Here is a 16,522-nt window from a genome sequence, read left to right on the forward strand (position 1 = left end):
TGGGTCTGTGCCTTGTCTGTGACCCCTACGCGTTTTCTTCTCTGTATAAGTCTGTGTCCTTGTTTCTCTTCAGTGCTTTTGTCCATTTCCGTTTCCCTCCGTCGCTATTCCTCCTCCAACAGACAGTTTCACCCTATTCTGCGGCAGCCTGTTTCAATCCCCGCCGGTTTTTCTCCCCACGCTTTCTGATGACCCTCTAACTCCGCAGATTTCTGCGTCCTTCCCCGCCAGCTCCGTCCACACCCTGACGGACGGCCACCCTGCGGCCAACGGCCTGCACCCACCTCCCTAGTGACGACTGTGCCCGACGCAGTATGGGGTTGGGGGCACGGGGGACACTCGGCAGTCAGAGAAAGGTTCTGAGCAGGAAAGTGACCGGCAAGGATATCGAGGTCTGCAAGGGCCACAGGCAGAACGGCTTGGCCCGAACCTGCCTCGGAGCGATTTTAACCGAAAACGACCACAGACCCCCGGGACCCGCCCCGAGAGAAAGGACTCGGAACGTCCTAGAGCCAGGCCGCGAGAGATGAAAGGGAGAAGACGGTTCAAGAATTTTACCTTACCAGGCGACCCCGGAACCTGGGGTGGAGCCGGGCACTGAGCAGCGCAACCGCTGGTGCGAACCAGAAAAATGGAGACTCACCCAACCCACAGCGCACGTTGCCCTGCTGGATCAGCTTCCGGGGCTGCAGAAAATGGCGCACGCGCGTGCGTCGCGGGGCGGTGCCGGGGCGTGTCCAGGACACATCCGGTGGGGCGGGTCCAGCGCACCACTCTCCTCCTAGCGTCTGCGGGTCTGTTTTCTCTTCCGGCCGCGCGGTTTCGGGTTCCGCTTTTGGATTCCGTCCGATCCCGCTGGTGTCGTTTCGAGCCAGGCTGGGTGCAACCTCAGGGAAGGGTGGGCCGCTTCTGTTGGGAGCGGCGGTATTTCACAAGTTGAGCCCGGTGCCCGGGGAAGCAATTTTGGGGGGGGGGGCGGGCGGGGGTGGGGGAGCGAGAAAAGTTTTTAGAGAGCGGTGGACATGCGCTCTAGGGGGGAGGCGGAGCAGTGTGGGGACCTGGCGCCCGGGGTCCTCGTGGGTCGACTGAGACCCGGAGAGCGACAGCTCCTTGTTTAATGAAGTAAAAGCCGGGGTGGTCAGTGTCGGTGATGGACGCTAGAATGCGACACGCACAACTGTTCTGGGGGGCGGGGGGCGCCTGTGTGGCTCAGTAGGTTAAGCCTCTGACTTTGGTTCTGGTCCTGATCTCCCTATGGTGGGTTGGAGCCTCCCATCGGGCTCTGTGCCGACACCTCAGAGCTTGGAGCCTGCTTTGGATTCTGTCTCCTCTCTCTGCCCCTACCTCTCTCGCACTCTCTCTCTTTCAAAACTAAAATAAACATTAAAAGAAATAAACACTGTCCTGTGGGAATTGTGCTGTTCGGTATTAACTCGTCATCAGACTTTTCACTCAACTGTCACTTCTCGCCATCCCTTGGACTGCACTCCAGGCTTTCCCCGCCGGGCCTTGGGCTGTGGGACGGAGCGCTGGCACGTTGCTTTAAAGGAATAAAAGTTTCTGCGTGAATGGGTGTTGATTAAGGTCTCTCTCTTAAATTTGATATTCAACTCCACACCTCTCCAGATGAATTACATATCCAAATGTCTTTGAGACCTACCAGTGGGACCTGTATGTGCTTAAGCCCTTAACTGCCAAATTTCATCGCAATTTTAATTAAATTGTTTGTTCTCAGGTATCTTGGAAGTCTATTTTTTTCTTGAAAATTAGAGTTTTGGGGCGCCTGGGTGGCGCAGTCGGTTAAGCGTCCGACTTCAGCCAGGTCACGATCTCGCGGTCCGTGAGTTCGAGCCCCGCGTCGGGCTCTGGGCTGATGGCTCAGAGCCTGGAGCCTGTTTCCGATTCTGTGTTTCCCTCTCTCTCTGCCCCTCCCCCGTTCATGCTCTGTCTCTCTCTGTCCCAAAAACAAATAAACGTTGGAAAAAAAAATTAAAAAAAAAAAAAAAAGAAAATTAGAGTTTTAAAAATGTATTTATTTTGAGACAGAGCACGGGAGGGAATGCAAGCGGGAAGGGGCAGAGAGCTAGATCTAGAATCCCAAGCAGGCTCTGAGCAGAGCCCTCTGTACGCCGCCCCTCACCCCATGTCTGGACTGGATATCGCAAACCCTGAGATATGACCTCAGCCGAAACGAAGAGTCCCTGGCTCAGCCAACTGAGACACCCAGGTACCCAGAAAATTAGATATTTTAACTGATCCTTTTGTTTTCTGTTTCTGATTGCTTGGCGTCAAGGGCAGATAAGGAAGCTTCTAAAAGGTGGACTCCTTCAGAGAGATTTAACTTTTCCTAGTACTGATGACATTCTGGTTTTGAAGTATTTCCACAAACATGTGATAAGGATTTCTGTTCTGTACGTAAACGGTGCAAATTCTACCACTAGTGTTTCACGTTTTCAGCAGCGTCATATACACTCGTAATAATTTTTAATAGGAAATGTGCCAGTTAATAGCTCCTCTTCTGTTTCCTGTGGAAATTCTCAAGGTGGTGCTGGCTGCATTTGCTTTTCACATCCTCTCTATTATGTGACTGCCCCTTCCAGGGCTTAAATCTCTGCAAGGAGTGAATTAAAAAGTAACTACAAGTTGTCTAACAGTTTACAATAGTTTATAGGTATCTTGTCATTTTAGACAGTTGTGTATTCCTGTTGTGTATTCCTTCTGCAGTGTGCAGAGACAATCCTGGACACAATAAGGTCAGGGCTCCAGAGAACAAGAGGGCTGACAAGAAAAAAAAAAAAAAAACATGATGGAGTGATCAGAGCACAGGGGTTCAGCTCCCACCAACTGGGATTTTCAGAAAGAGCCAAATGACATGAAAAGGTGGAAGAGGGAGCTTAAAAAGACACAAAGGTGCTTACCAAGACAAGGATGCCTTGGGTAGACCTCACCTCTGGGGAAATTCTGGAGATGTTGTTCCTGTAAATGTGCTGGACCCACTGCTTGTATCTTAAAAGCTTGAAAACTAGGGAGATACTGCCCCAGGGCATGAATCCCAAATATCTGACAGGAGGGAAGGTTAAAAGTGGTGATTGTGTGATCTTGGTATTCAGCACCCCCAGTCATGTTTCTATGTGATGTTTTCACGGTTCAGTCAGTCACAGGAAGATTGAAAGTGGTATTTACCACCAAGTTACGTTTGGGCAGCTGACTGTTAGAGAGGCACGCAGAGCCTCTATTTTAAGTTCTATCATCTTGGAGTTCCTGGGGCCAATCGTGATGTCCTGGAAGACACTCAAGAAGCAGGTGCTGCCAATGGATACACCACTGGCCACTCGGAACATACAAAACAAGTTGCATCAAAACTCAGTGAGGATGTTTTTGTGCCTATTCTTCAGTATTCTGTAAGATTTTTACAGTCACATTGATAGTTTGAAGAAACTGATCGTACCTATATCAGGGTTAAACTAAATTTATAAATTAGCTAAAGGAGAATTGACCTTTCTATAATATTGAGTTTTTCCACCCAAGAACATGATGTAAATTTCCATTCATTTATTTCTCCTTTCCTATATTTCAGGAATTTTCTTCCCCCATATAGGCTTTACACATTTTTGTTAGATTCATTCCTGGTTACTTTATTTCATTTTATTTTTTTACAACAATATTTGTTTGTATGTTTGTTCATTTATTTGAGAGACAGAGAGAGAGAAAGGGGGGGGGGGGAGAGAATCCCAAGCAAGCTCGATGCTCAGCACAACAAGACACAGGGCTCAATCCCATGACCCTGGGATCACAACCTGAGCTGAAATTAAAAGTCATATTCTTAACTGACTGAGTCCCCTATTCCCCTCTTTCATTTTATATTACACTTTTGTAATTGGAGACACTCCTGCTAAAACTCATAAATGATTCTTTGTTGTACATAGGCTATTGTACAAACATATGCTATGTACAGGGGCACCTGGGTGGCTTACTTGGTAGGGCCTGCCACTCTTGACCTCAGGATCATGACCCATCTTGGTTGTAGTGATTACTTAAAAATATAATCTTAAAAATAATACCCTATGTACAAAAGCCTATTGTTTTTGTATATCAGCAGTATAACCCATTAGCATACTGAATTGTTTTTCCAAGTGGATTTTCTATGAGTTCCTTTATGTTTCCAGAGGTATACTTGTATCATATGAAAACATAATTCTAGGTCTTTCTTTCGAATTCCTCTGCCATTTTAAATGGCCCTGGCTATCCCTGCAACACAGTGATAAATAAATAGAACGGGTGATCACGTACTTTTTTTACTGTGGTTTTCTGGCCTTAGTGGAATATCTCTAGTGATTTCCTATGAGCAGGATGAAGACTTTGTTTTCTCAAGTTTGGAAAGATTCTAAAGAATTTCCTAGTGTTTTGATTTAACATTCTTACATGATGAATTCTTCCAAAAAATGTTTTTGTAACTATGAGTAAGATTTCTTGATTTCTCTTCATAAACATGATGAAGCATACTAATGAACTTCCTAATAGTGAATCATTCTTGAATTGGAGACACAAATTTCTTTGTTCATCATATTTTTGTTGTATTTCTCAGGGGTTTGGGGCTACATTATTTTACATGGTACCATCTGTAGGAAAAGGTGACATCTTTCTGTGGTATTCTTTTTGGTACAAACTTTAGGATGCTTTAGTTTCAGAATTTTATGTGATGTATAAAGATAATTTGGAAATGTTACTTCCTCTTTGATATTCTTGAATTGAGTAAGTAGCATTAGCTTACCTGGTATTTAAAAGAATGGAAGAATCTGGCGGCTAATCTGATCCAGGTGCTTTTATTCATAAGGGACTCTGATAAATGTCTTCCTCTTCTCTATGGATTTTGATCTGTTTAAATTCCCTCCTACTGAAGTCAATTTTGGCAAAATGTATTTTCCTAGTAAATGTCCATTTTATGTAGGCTTTCTAATTAATTTGTTTTGGGTTGGGGAAGTGGAACAAGTTATTTTTAATCTCACTTACTGACCTCATGTCCTTTATTTCCATTTATTGAAAATTTAAAATGAATTGCAGATATTGAAAATTTTAAGCGTAGAAAATCCTTCTTGAGTCATTTGGAGGATTCTTTCTCTCTACCCATAAGTTAAATGGTGGTGGTACTTGGGTCTGAAGACTAACAAAGAATTAGACAGGAGTAAAAGAAATTCTCAGGGAGGCACAGAATCCAATGAGGCTGGTCTTTAGCGGCTCAGACCTCGGCATTTCCTCTTCCATGTGAGACCCTGTGTGCTTCCAGAAATAATGGAAAAGGAAGAGTCTCTCTCAAACACTCCAACAGTCACTTTGGATATGTTCACTAGAAACTTCTAATAGATCCTGGTAATTAAAGAGTTTTTCAGAACCGTTCTCAGTTCCCCAAGTGTTGAACTATCATTGTCACTACAGCTGACATGATGATGGCAATTCTTTGGAGAGGTGAGGTCACAGAATCACTAACCTCTATCTCAGGGTTTGGCTCCCTCCCTCCCACACATGCTTTGCCTGCTACTTTACACCCAGCTTCCAGTCCTGGCAGCAGGAAGGAGTCTGTGAGAATCTTCTAGTTTAGTGTGAGACCACAGTCTCTCAGGTTAGGAGATGCAGCAGGAATCTGGGTAGGTGAGCATGTCTGGGAAAAGAATCTGCCGGCACAGGCTGAGCTTGTGAGAGAGACTGCTCAATCAGTGCATGACTGCTGATGATGTAATTCACCAAAATCCTCATTGAAGGGGTGCTTTGTGTTTGATCCAAGTGCTGTCAGAGGCTGAATTTTATGCTGCTTCAAGATTATAATTTCAGGGAGCACTGGGGTGGCTCAGTCGTTTACACATCCAACTCTCGACCTCAGCTCAGTTCTTGATCTCAGGGTCATGAGTTCCAACCCCTCACTGGGCAGGGACAGTCTACTTAAAAAAAAAAATCATACTTTCAGAATTTGTCTGCTATTCAATGCCATGAGCAAGAGTCACAGAGACATTTTCAGGAGCAATACTGGGAGCCCTGGGAAGGCATGTGCATGTTACAATAAGTGTGATGGAACTAACTGAAATACCTGATTCACAGCAGAAACAGCGTGACTGAATGCGAATTGCTGAAATTTACTCTTCTGTAACTTGAGTTTCATGTGCTTAATGGAGACAGTAAATGTGTCTCTACTGAAAATCTCTGTGGACTCTTGCTATGTGAGAGAATCTTCTTTCCTAAAATTAGGAAAGATCCTTTAAGAAAAAGATAACATCACTATAGAGGGTTTTAAAGAGCAAAGTATTAAGGACTTTATTTTTACATTTTAATTTCATTTTAAAATAATAAATTAATTAAAAATATAATCTCATCAAGAAAAAAAAAGCAATTTTAAGCCATGTTTCTTCTGGTGAAAATCACTTCAATAGTATTCCCAGCTCACCACTCACCTATCTTGCTTTTCAATTCATTAGATGCCCATGATTCCAAGTCTTCAAATTCCATATTGCAGATTTGTTTTATTTACTTATTTTAATAGCTTTTCCAAATCAAATATCGATTTGAGTTTCCATTTGTTTACTCTAAAACAAGAAACATACAGGGATGTGATCTTTAAATAGGATTAACTTATTTTATGCCCTAACATGCTTTATCACTATGTGATATTTCATGTCCTATATGTTAGCACACAGTACAGTTCAGCACAATAATTTGTTATGGATGCCATTGTCCTTTTGGTCCAGGAAAAAAATGAAATGAGTTCAGCTACTATCCTAACAGTTGTCTACATTAAAGAAATCTGACTGGCTCATATAAAACCATTCAGTGCAAGTATAATTTATTAAGGCCTTTGAATCTTCACTCCTTAGTTATATTCGTTATAAAGGATTCTTAAACAAAAGTGGGAAATGATCAAACCAGGTTTATTAAGTAAAATAAATTTAAAATATGAGAAGGCATCTGTATGTGTGTTTATGCCCATAACGAGGTTCCTGGCAGACTATAGTACAGTAGGAAGCATTTGTGTCATTGCAACTAGGCTACCCAGGTTCAAATCCTGATTCTACTGGTAGTTACATGCGTCACTTAACTTCCCATGGTTAAATTCTCCTTGTCTATAGAATGAGAGTAATGTTAGTTCCTAACTCATAGGGTTGTGAATATTATATAAGTTACAATAGGGAAAGCAGTAATAACAGTGACCCACACATTGTAAGTGCTATAAAAAGACACACATGTAACTTTGGACATCTCTTAACAAAAGATAATATAGTTTAGATGTTCATTCTGAAGGGGAAGGAAAGGTAAGTGGACATTTTATTTTCCATGAAGTCTGAAACACCTTTTCAGGCAGAACTAGCTGCCTGTGAATTTGAATACTGTGTTCTAAATAATGATAGAATGGCCTCAGTGCATTTGTATATAGCAGTGATATTCCTATCCCACATTGTCATTAGAATCCTGGGCAATTTCTCCCTCTTCTATCATTAGATGTCCCTTTGCTTCAGAGGATGCAAGGCAAACCCATGAATTTGATTCTCAGGCACTTGACTGTAGCCAACTCCTTGCACATTCTCTCTAGAGGAATCCCAGAGACCATGGCACCTCTAGGGCTGAAACATTTCACCAATCATTATGGATGCTATGTTCTCTTATGTGTTCACAGAGTGGCCAGAGTATGTCCATTTGTGTCTTTCAGGCCATCATGATCAGCCCTGGGAACTCAAGGCAGACAGAGCTTAAAGTGAAAGCTCCAAAATACATTGGCCCCTCCACTATCCTGTGTAGGGTGTTCCGCATGTTCGTAAACATGTTTTTTTCTGTTTATATGACTGGAAAATGGAACAACAAAACTATCACCAAAAGAAGTGGTTTGGTATATTCTGCTTCACAGCGTAGAGACAAGATCACAGGCTCATTAGATGCAGCAATGACATCTTTCCATGACATTTTGTGTTTGGGACACATGACCCTGCCCAGAAACTCCATGGTTTTTCTCCTTCACAGGCACAAACAGAGGGTCCAGGGTATCATTAGGAATAATCTCTCCCCGAGACCCTCCAGCGATACCGTGAGACCAGAGCTACCCAAAGCATCCTTGTTTTGGTGACCACCTTTGTGCAGTTTTATGCTGTTTTGTCCATCATTTGTTTACTTGGTTCTCTTGGATAATTCTAGTTGGTGGCTGTGAATGTCGCTGTACTAATCACTGCGTGTTTTTCAATACTAGCCCTTTGTTCTCATGAACCATGACCCCACTATATTCAGGCTGTATCTTGTCTTCTGTGGAGGAAATACTTAATTCCCTATCTCATCAGGGAATTATGAATCTTCTTCCACCTGTTCCGTCGTGAATGCATTGAGACCTCAAAGAATGTTAAAAACAAACATGTGCCATCTTCATTGCAGAGAGAGGGGTGAACAGAACACATTGACACTAGCCTAATATGAAGTAGTAAAGAGTATGGTACGTGAAATCTTCTGTAATCAATATGTGTGTACTTTTATAATTGTATTTTATTATTGGTAATAGTGCCTAAGTTAAGATTCCATAAAAGAGTCCTGAAATACTGGAAATATGTTGGAATGTGTAACTTTCAAATTAAGATATTAAATTTTCCAAGACATTAAATTCCAATTATCCAGGAATTGTAAATCCTGACTTGTGATGCAAATGGCCTGGGGTGAAGGTGGAGGGAAAACTAGGTTTTACTTATTGTTGGCTTTGGAGGCTATGTTGTGAATATTATGCCTCATATCTTAAGAGAAATTGGAGATGTTTCAATATGATAATGTTTATGGAGCAAGATGAGGGTATGAAAATATTTTCTGCTCAACATTTGAAGAGTAAACTGCAGTGGACAAAGAAGAACATAGGAAGAGCTGTCAGCTATATTTTCCAAAAAGTGCAGGTGTGAGGCAGCCAGTAAACAGATTGGGTATGTGGGAAAAGACTGAATGGACTGTTGAGATGTTTAGAAGGTAGACTGTTCTGTGTTAAATCTTGATGGCAGTTGGATGTGTTGGCTAGGAAGAGATTTCAAGATGGACTTCTGCTTTTCCAACCTGACGATACAAGATGTTACAGAGGACCATTTCATCAAGCTTGGTGCAGGAGACGAGTAGCAATTTGAAGGTGGAGTATATGAACATATTTTGTTTAACAAGGGTAGTATTGCTTTTGAAAACACCACCAAAGCAATGTAGACACCATTGAAAGGGGAAAAAGAAGAGAAAACTGCAACCTAGAACTATTTAAGGAGGGCCTGACTGGCTCAGTCAGTATAGCATGCATCCCTTAATCTCTGGATTGTGACTTTGAGCTCCATATTGGGTGTAGAGATTACTTAAAAATAGAACATTTCTTAAATGAAATATTTTAGGGGTACCTAGGTGGCTCAGTCCATTGGGGATCTGACTCTGGCATGGGTCATGAACTCACCATTCGTGAGTTCCCCCACAGAACTTCAAAAAGGGGACTGGACACCTGTGAAAGCCACCTACATGATCAGATGGAATCACTCAGCAGCACAGCCTCTGGGGAGAGTTAGGAGTCTGTCTGGAGATTGAGTTCAGTCATATGGCCAATGATTTAATCATTCATGCCTAGGTAGTGACGCTTGGATTAAACACCTGGAGAAGATGCTGGGAGTTTATTGGTGGGGGACAAAAGCTACTGTATGGGGAATCCTCCCAAACCGTGCTCTACGGATGCCTTCATCTGGATCTTTACTGCTATCCTTTACAATAAAATGAGAAATGACAAAACTAAAACAATTTAGTAATGAGTTTGCTGTCTTTTATTCCAGGGAAGACAACCCTTGATTGAGGGGAGGACAGAGCCTCCCATGCAGGGAGTGGAGTGCTCTTCCTGGGGGATTTGGGGCAAGATTGAGTTTTAGAAGAGGCAGTGCAGAAACAGTGCATGATTGGCTGGGAGGTCAGGGATTTCCTTAGAAGGAAGACTAGCAGGCGTTTTCTAGGGCATGGTCAGCTACCTGAAACTGAGTTGGAGGACTGTGATTGGCTCCCTTGCTGGATGTGTCATATAAGAGCAGGCTGATTTAGGTTTAGATTTGTGATGTGAGTGGGGCCACTGGGGTGGCCTCCATTTTTGTGGGTCCCAATATATGAGTTAACTTTATCAAGGATTATCATACATATAGCAATTTCCAAGTTCTGTGAGTCTTTCCAGCAAATATTGAAGACCAGGGCTCAGAGGAAGACTTAAATTTGTAGTTGGCTGGAGATGCACAGGAGGTTTGGGAATGCCTGACTTGTAACTGGTGTCTGAAGTGGGGGCAGTCCTGGAAAGGACTTTGCCCTTAACTTGTGGGGTCTCTACTAACACCAGATAAAGTCAGAATTACACTGAATTGCAGGACACCCAGTTGGTATCAGAGATTTGGCAACAGGAGGCAGGAGCTCTTTCAGGTTTGGTTATTATGTCCCTTTGATATGTCCCCATTTTTTTTTTTTATTACTTCCTTACTCTTAATATTCTGCCATTACAAGATCCTCCGGCCACATCTTGTATTTTCCCTGCTCCTGCCATAGAATCAGCCATAATTACAAGGAGCCTTTTTTTTTTTTTTAAGAGAATAGTGTTAGAAACCAAGATGTGGGTGCTGAGTGTTCTTGCTACTGGGATGTCATTGCTGTTAAGACTCTCTAAGTAGACTGACCTGGGAATAACCTATTCACACCCATATCTATAGTTGTCTCTTTATCTGTCAGTTTATTTGCATAACTACAGCTAACTGTTCTCATACTGATGTCCCTGACTCTGTTCCCATACTTCAGGGTTCATTTTAGCCTTTCCCCCTTGCTTCTCTGTCCCTATCTGTATTTACCAAGTACTATGGCATCTTATGCCTTTGAAGAGTTTTGCATCTGTTTCTCTACGGTCCCATGCTCTCTGCATACTGCCTATAACCCCCTCCCTCTAGCCTCATTTGGAGCCCACTCTATCACATGCCTGCAACCTTCCAACTCTGCCCCATTCACTTGCACCTGCAGTGGCAATGCTCACAGCACTTTAAGATATTGCATGTGGTAAATATCATTTTTGGGGGTTGTTGCAGGGATGGAATGAGTAAAAAACGTGAAAAGTGCCCCCCATTTTCAGGCATCCAAGGTCAGGAGATTCCTGTATTCTTTCAACATGTGAGCACATTGTGGAGACACACATATGCATGCAGACTCTTTTAATGTAATTACATACACGGGACTGGGAATGTAGGAGTACGGGACGAGTGTGTGTAAACGTGTGTGCTTGTATTTCACGAGTGTGTGCATGAGTGTGTTTGCTGTGAAGTGCATGTGAGTGTGAGTGGGTAAATGTACATGGCTGTGCATTTGAGTGTATGTTGCGCATATGCATGTGTGTTTGCATCTATGTGTAATGCTTGTGTGTGTGTGCGTGTGTGTTTGTGAACTAAGGGATGTCCGCCATCATGGTCTAGTGTCTGACTTGGAAATGTGGAGCATTTGATTACATATTTGTTTGTAGTGAAAACAAGGGATTAATTAGGATTTTCATGTCATTCTGGTGAATGTGCCTCTTTATGATTAGGAAATAGATTTCATTTTCCCCAGCCATATTGCTTGGTCTTGAAATTACTTTGATCTTAATATAGCTATTTTTTATAGCATTTGTTTATTTTTTGTTGAAGAGTTTACTTTGTGTCCTTAATTTGTGAACTTCTCATAGGAAATATTGTGTTGTCTTTAAAAAGTCCAATTGTCAGGGGCGCCTGGTTGGCTCACATGGTTATTGGTGTAAGACTCTTGATTTCAGCTCAGGTCATGACCTCATGGCTCTTGAAATGGAGCCCCATGTTGGGCCTACGCTGACATCACAGAGCCTCCTTGAGTCTCTCTCTCTCTCAAAATAAATAAAACTAAAAAAAAAATCCAGTGACAATTTTGCTTTTCAATGGACCTTTAGATGATTTCGTTTTACAGATAGATTTAAATTATTTTGCTCTTGCTTTTATAATGTCTCCTTTGCTCTATTCCCTCTCTTTCTGTCTTCTTTGAAATAACTGATTTTTACAGATGGTTTTAAATCCTTTACTGTGGTTCACTGTTGTTAGCTCTAAGTATTGCTTTTGTTTGCTTTAGGGGTTATCCTACACAGATGACCACAGTATACCTTCACATGCGTTTATACTTCTTCATACAGAGCATCCGACCTTTCCTTTCCACAGGGACTTCCATTTCTCCACTCCTGCTCTGTGCTACCATTAGTATAGGTTTCTTTTACATATGCTATACACATATACACTAGACTGTTAGTTTCTTTAACGAGGCTTAAAAATAGGGAAGACAGTTTTTATTTACCATATAGTTACCATTACTATATAGCGCTCTTAATTCCTTTGGGTAGATCAGGAGTCTGCCACCTACAGAACATGAGCCAAATGCAACCTACTGTCTGTTTTTAAGTGAAGTGTAACTGGAATGCAGCCACACTCATATTTAGGTGTTTTTGACTCAATAAGGACATACTGGAAGAGTGGTAACAGAAACAGTATTGCCTACAAAGAAAAATATTTACTATATGTTCCTTAAGTAAATGTTTGCCGACCTTGCACATAGTCCCATTCTCATCACATCTGATTTAGTATAAAATTGGGATATGAAACATACTGAAAAGTCAATTTTATAGTCAAAATATTAGGCAACGCTGACACAAGACTGGTCTCAACTGGAAGAATAAAACTAGGAATAATTGGGAGTTACTAGGTCTTGAATTAGTGAGGAAAACATGAAATATGTGATATTGTTACTATTCAATTTGTAAGTACAGTATCTTCTTACATGTAAACAATTTTTTTGATGATATTGACATTGAAGATATAACTGGGGCATAAACGACCTGACTAGTATTACCTCGTACACATTCGTAAGTGGAAGAAGCAACATACCCTTGGCTGAGTATAAACGTAGACAACAGGAAAAGCATGTATCTTAACAAGTCCTGGGATCAACTCCCTAGACAGTTTTCACAAATGGTATTTACCATCTTTCCATTAACTCATTACCCCACCTTACTGCTGTGTTCTCTCAATAGTGGTAAGGCTGCCATAAAGAAATAGGTCTGTGCATTCTCCAAACAGGTCATGGTTTTGGATCTATCACATATGCTCCTAAGCCTTCTGGGGAGTTTTGTTATTAAAATTGTACAAATTCTAACTATAAGGTTTCCCAAATTTTAAACGTCTCCAGTAGAAACTTAGCCTCACATTTCACCAAGCCACATGCCATTTGTGGGTATTCCTGATCCACCGTAATTATGTTCCCATTGTGGTGATTTTCTGCTTCTTTCCTACACCCACTTGCCCTTCTCCATGTGTAATTGCATGATACTTTCAGTGGTTCTGCCCAAAGATGACCTCAGCATGTGGGCATTGCCTGAAAATGTTGTTTAAATTAGGAAACCCTGTCAGCCGATCATTACATATGAACACGTTTATGGTATTTATCACTATCATATTTTATCCTTATAGACTCAACCTTATAGAATATAAGTTACTTGAAGACAGGGAGTTTTGTTTCCTGCTAATATCAGTGATTAGAATAGATTCTGACTGGTAGAATGACTGAATGCATTTTATCTGTCCAAAGTAGAAAGTTACTGCAGCGTATACACTCAGAGACTAATAGTTCACATACTCAAGTAAACATGTTATTCCATTTATGGCACCAAATTCCTTACTCCTGTAAGTCTCTACCCCAGCACGCTGAACATTTGTCATAAATTCTCACGCTATATTTTGTTTCATTCACATCGTGAGTTTTAGGCAACATGTGCCAAACAGCTCTAACCCATCTGTGAAGGATGATGCTTTTTGCAGCTTTTCTCAGCTACAAAATGTTAAATTCAGGATTCCCTCTCAAATGCTCCATTCTACTCTCAATACAAATATTAATCTTATTGGTCAGGTCAGACAGTCTTCATTTGTGAAGGACAGACCTCCTGGAAGTCAGTGGCTGAAACAACTAGGTGGTCTACCATTCTCACTTAACAGGAAGCCCAGAGATGCAGGTTGGGATGGGACGGGTCCCTTGGGCAGTCTTCTGCCTGCTCCACCTCCCTTAGCACTCAGCACTCTCTCTCCTGACAGCAGGATGGCCGCTGTAGGACCAAGAAGGATGAATGGGGAGGGGCAAAGGCCTTTTATTAGGTTTTGTCTTATTTACCTGGATATAATCCCAGGAGGGTTTTTTTCCCCCAATTAGCTACACATTTTAATAATGCAATTTTATAAGAATATTAGGGGGCAGTTGGGTGGCTCAGTCAGTTGAGCATCACTCTTGATTTTTGCTCAGGCCAACATCCCAGGGACTTGGGATCGAGCCTGTGTCAGCTCTGCACTGAGAGTGAAACCTGCTTAAGATTCTCTGCCTCTCCCTCTGTCCCTGCCTCCCACTTGTGTGTACTCTCTCTCTCTCTCTCTCTCTCTCTAATTAATTAATTAAGTATATTGGGGAATTTTCAAACTTCATATTCATGCCTAAACAACAGAAGGTAAAAGAAAAAGATGGTAAAGAAAACATTTTGCAGAACAAATTTAAACATACTCCTTATTAATATTAAAGATCAAGGTTGTCAAGGCGAACTGTGGATGAGACAGATTTCATCACCAGACTTTGTTCTTTATCCTCAGTGTGTAATATTGCATGCAACCCATGAACAGTGTCATAGGTGTTCCAAATGTGTCAAAATTATTAGTCCTTAGTGTTTTCTAACTTACAGATTTATTTCCTTTGAAATTTATTAATTTTAAGTTAATTTTATTTACCTGCATCTAACACTAATTTGCAAAGTTTCAATACAGATATTCTGATTCTAGTACTTTTTAAAAAAGTTTCTTAAAGTTTGTTTATTTTGCCATACTCAGTGTGGAGCCCAACCCGGGGCTCAAACCCATGAATCATGAAATCATGCCCTGAACAAAAAATCAAGAGTTGGACTCTTAGCTGACTGAGCCACTCAGGCACTCTCTGATTCTAGCATCTTGCTAGAAAAATGATAGGACTGATTTTGAGATTCAATTCATTCTAACCTCCCTTAAAGTGAACGATCTACAAAAGGTTTGTAGTTGGGAAATACTGTATCATTTCTGAATGTATTTTAATATCAGGCTATAACTTAATAAAAAAAAATCCTGACATCATAACAAGTCTAAAAATACCTTAAGTAACTGATCTAAACAGTGTATCATAACCCTTTTCCACAGTCATATTGTGTGGTGGGGGCTACATATACAGCTGGAAAAAGAAGGTAGTAGTTAGCATGAGGAAGATTGTGGTCTTTCCCAACCAAGTCAGTCAGGAGTAAACATTCAGTTTTATAGAAAAGAGTCTGACTCTACTCTTGATGGCCGACTAATGATACCTGTGAAGCGTCATTACCTCTTACTATTCTGCTCATCTGGGCAGGGCAAGCTAATAATAAAGCCCGAGAGGCCCTTCCGTTGGCAGTAGTTCTAAGTTCACAGTGTCAATGAGTACCATCACCCCGGCCCCACACAGGATGCATCGTAACAAAGTAGTCACCATTGCCTGCTTTCTCTAGCCATTTTCAGAACTTGAGAAGTCTGCCCTGCTCTCCCGAGAAAGCGTCATTATATAACCAACATTCTCCGAACACTTGAGTGAACGGAGTCATCATTCTTGACATCCAAACATCCTGTCCCAGTGGAGTAAGCACAAATGCAAACAAAAGCAAAAAATGTTTTAGAGGGTAAATATGTGAGATTTCTAGTTACCAAACAAGATTCCCATTGTGTTGTTCATTCTTGAGAGTAAACTCATGAAGATTTATCTTTTCAAATTATTCCCTGAGCACTCCAGCACAAAATATAGATTGTGTTACCTTTATCCTTACTCCTCAAATTTTCCTTCAGTTCCTAATACTTTTCATATGCTTGCTCTTTTTCTAATTTCATTTAATGTAAATTTCACTTAATGCAAACCATGGGTCTCATTTCAGCACAAAAGGCAGGCAGAAATAGAATCATGGTCTGTATTCATGAATGGGGATGCAAATTGTGATGGGTGAGAGTTTGAAACTGCATTGCTATGGTATTTTCATTAGAACCACAAAAATACTTGGGATGTGCTATGGGTGGGTAACTCTGAAATTCAACATATATTTCCAAAACTGTAGGTTTGAATATAACATGAAAAAAAATTGTTATGGATGACATTCAACCTAAGAGTCTAAGGATGTTTTATTAGTGTTCATTATGAAATGCCCCAAAGAAGTGTGATGCACTTGGGATAATAAAAGGAACAGGATTCATTCAGGGTTACATAAAAGCTTATATTTTACTTACTTAGATATGGGAAATAGGGTACCCTAAATAAAATGGTATGAAAATGCATTTTAAGTGGCCAAATTTGGGTCTTTCACAAGCATACTCTTGGGTTATTTATTTACTTATTATTTTTTAGAAAGAGCATGAGTAGGCAAGAGGGACAGAGAGAGAGAGAGAAAATTGTAAGCAGATTCTACACT

The 16,522-nt window shown here is 41.2% G+C and overlaps 1 pseudogene; it reads left to right on the plus strand.

The window, feature by feature from the left end:
• The first annotated feature begins 7,392 nt into the window (after positions 1-7,392).
• On the plus strand, positions 7,393-8,228 carry LOC115502187 (annotated as a pseudogene).
• Positions 8,229-16,522: the final 8,294 nt, after the last annotated feature.

This window comes from Lynx canadensis, chromosome E2 (assembly GCF_007474595.2).
Source record: "Lynx canadensis isolate LIC74 chromosome E2, mLynCan4.pri.v2, whole genome shotgun sequence".
Lineage (NCBI taxonomy): Eukaryota > Metazoa > Chordata > Mammalia > Carnivora > Felidae > Lynx > Lynx canadensis.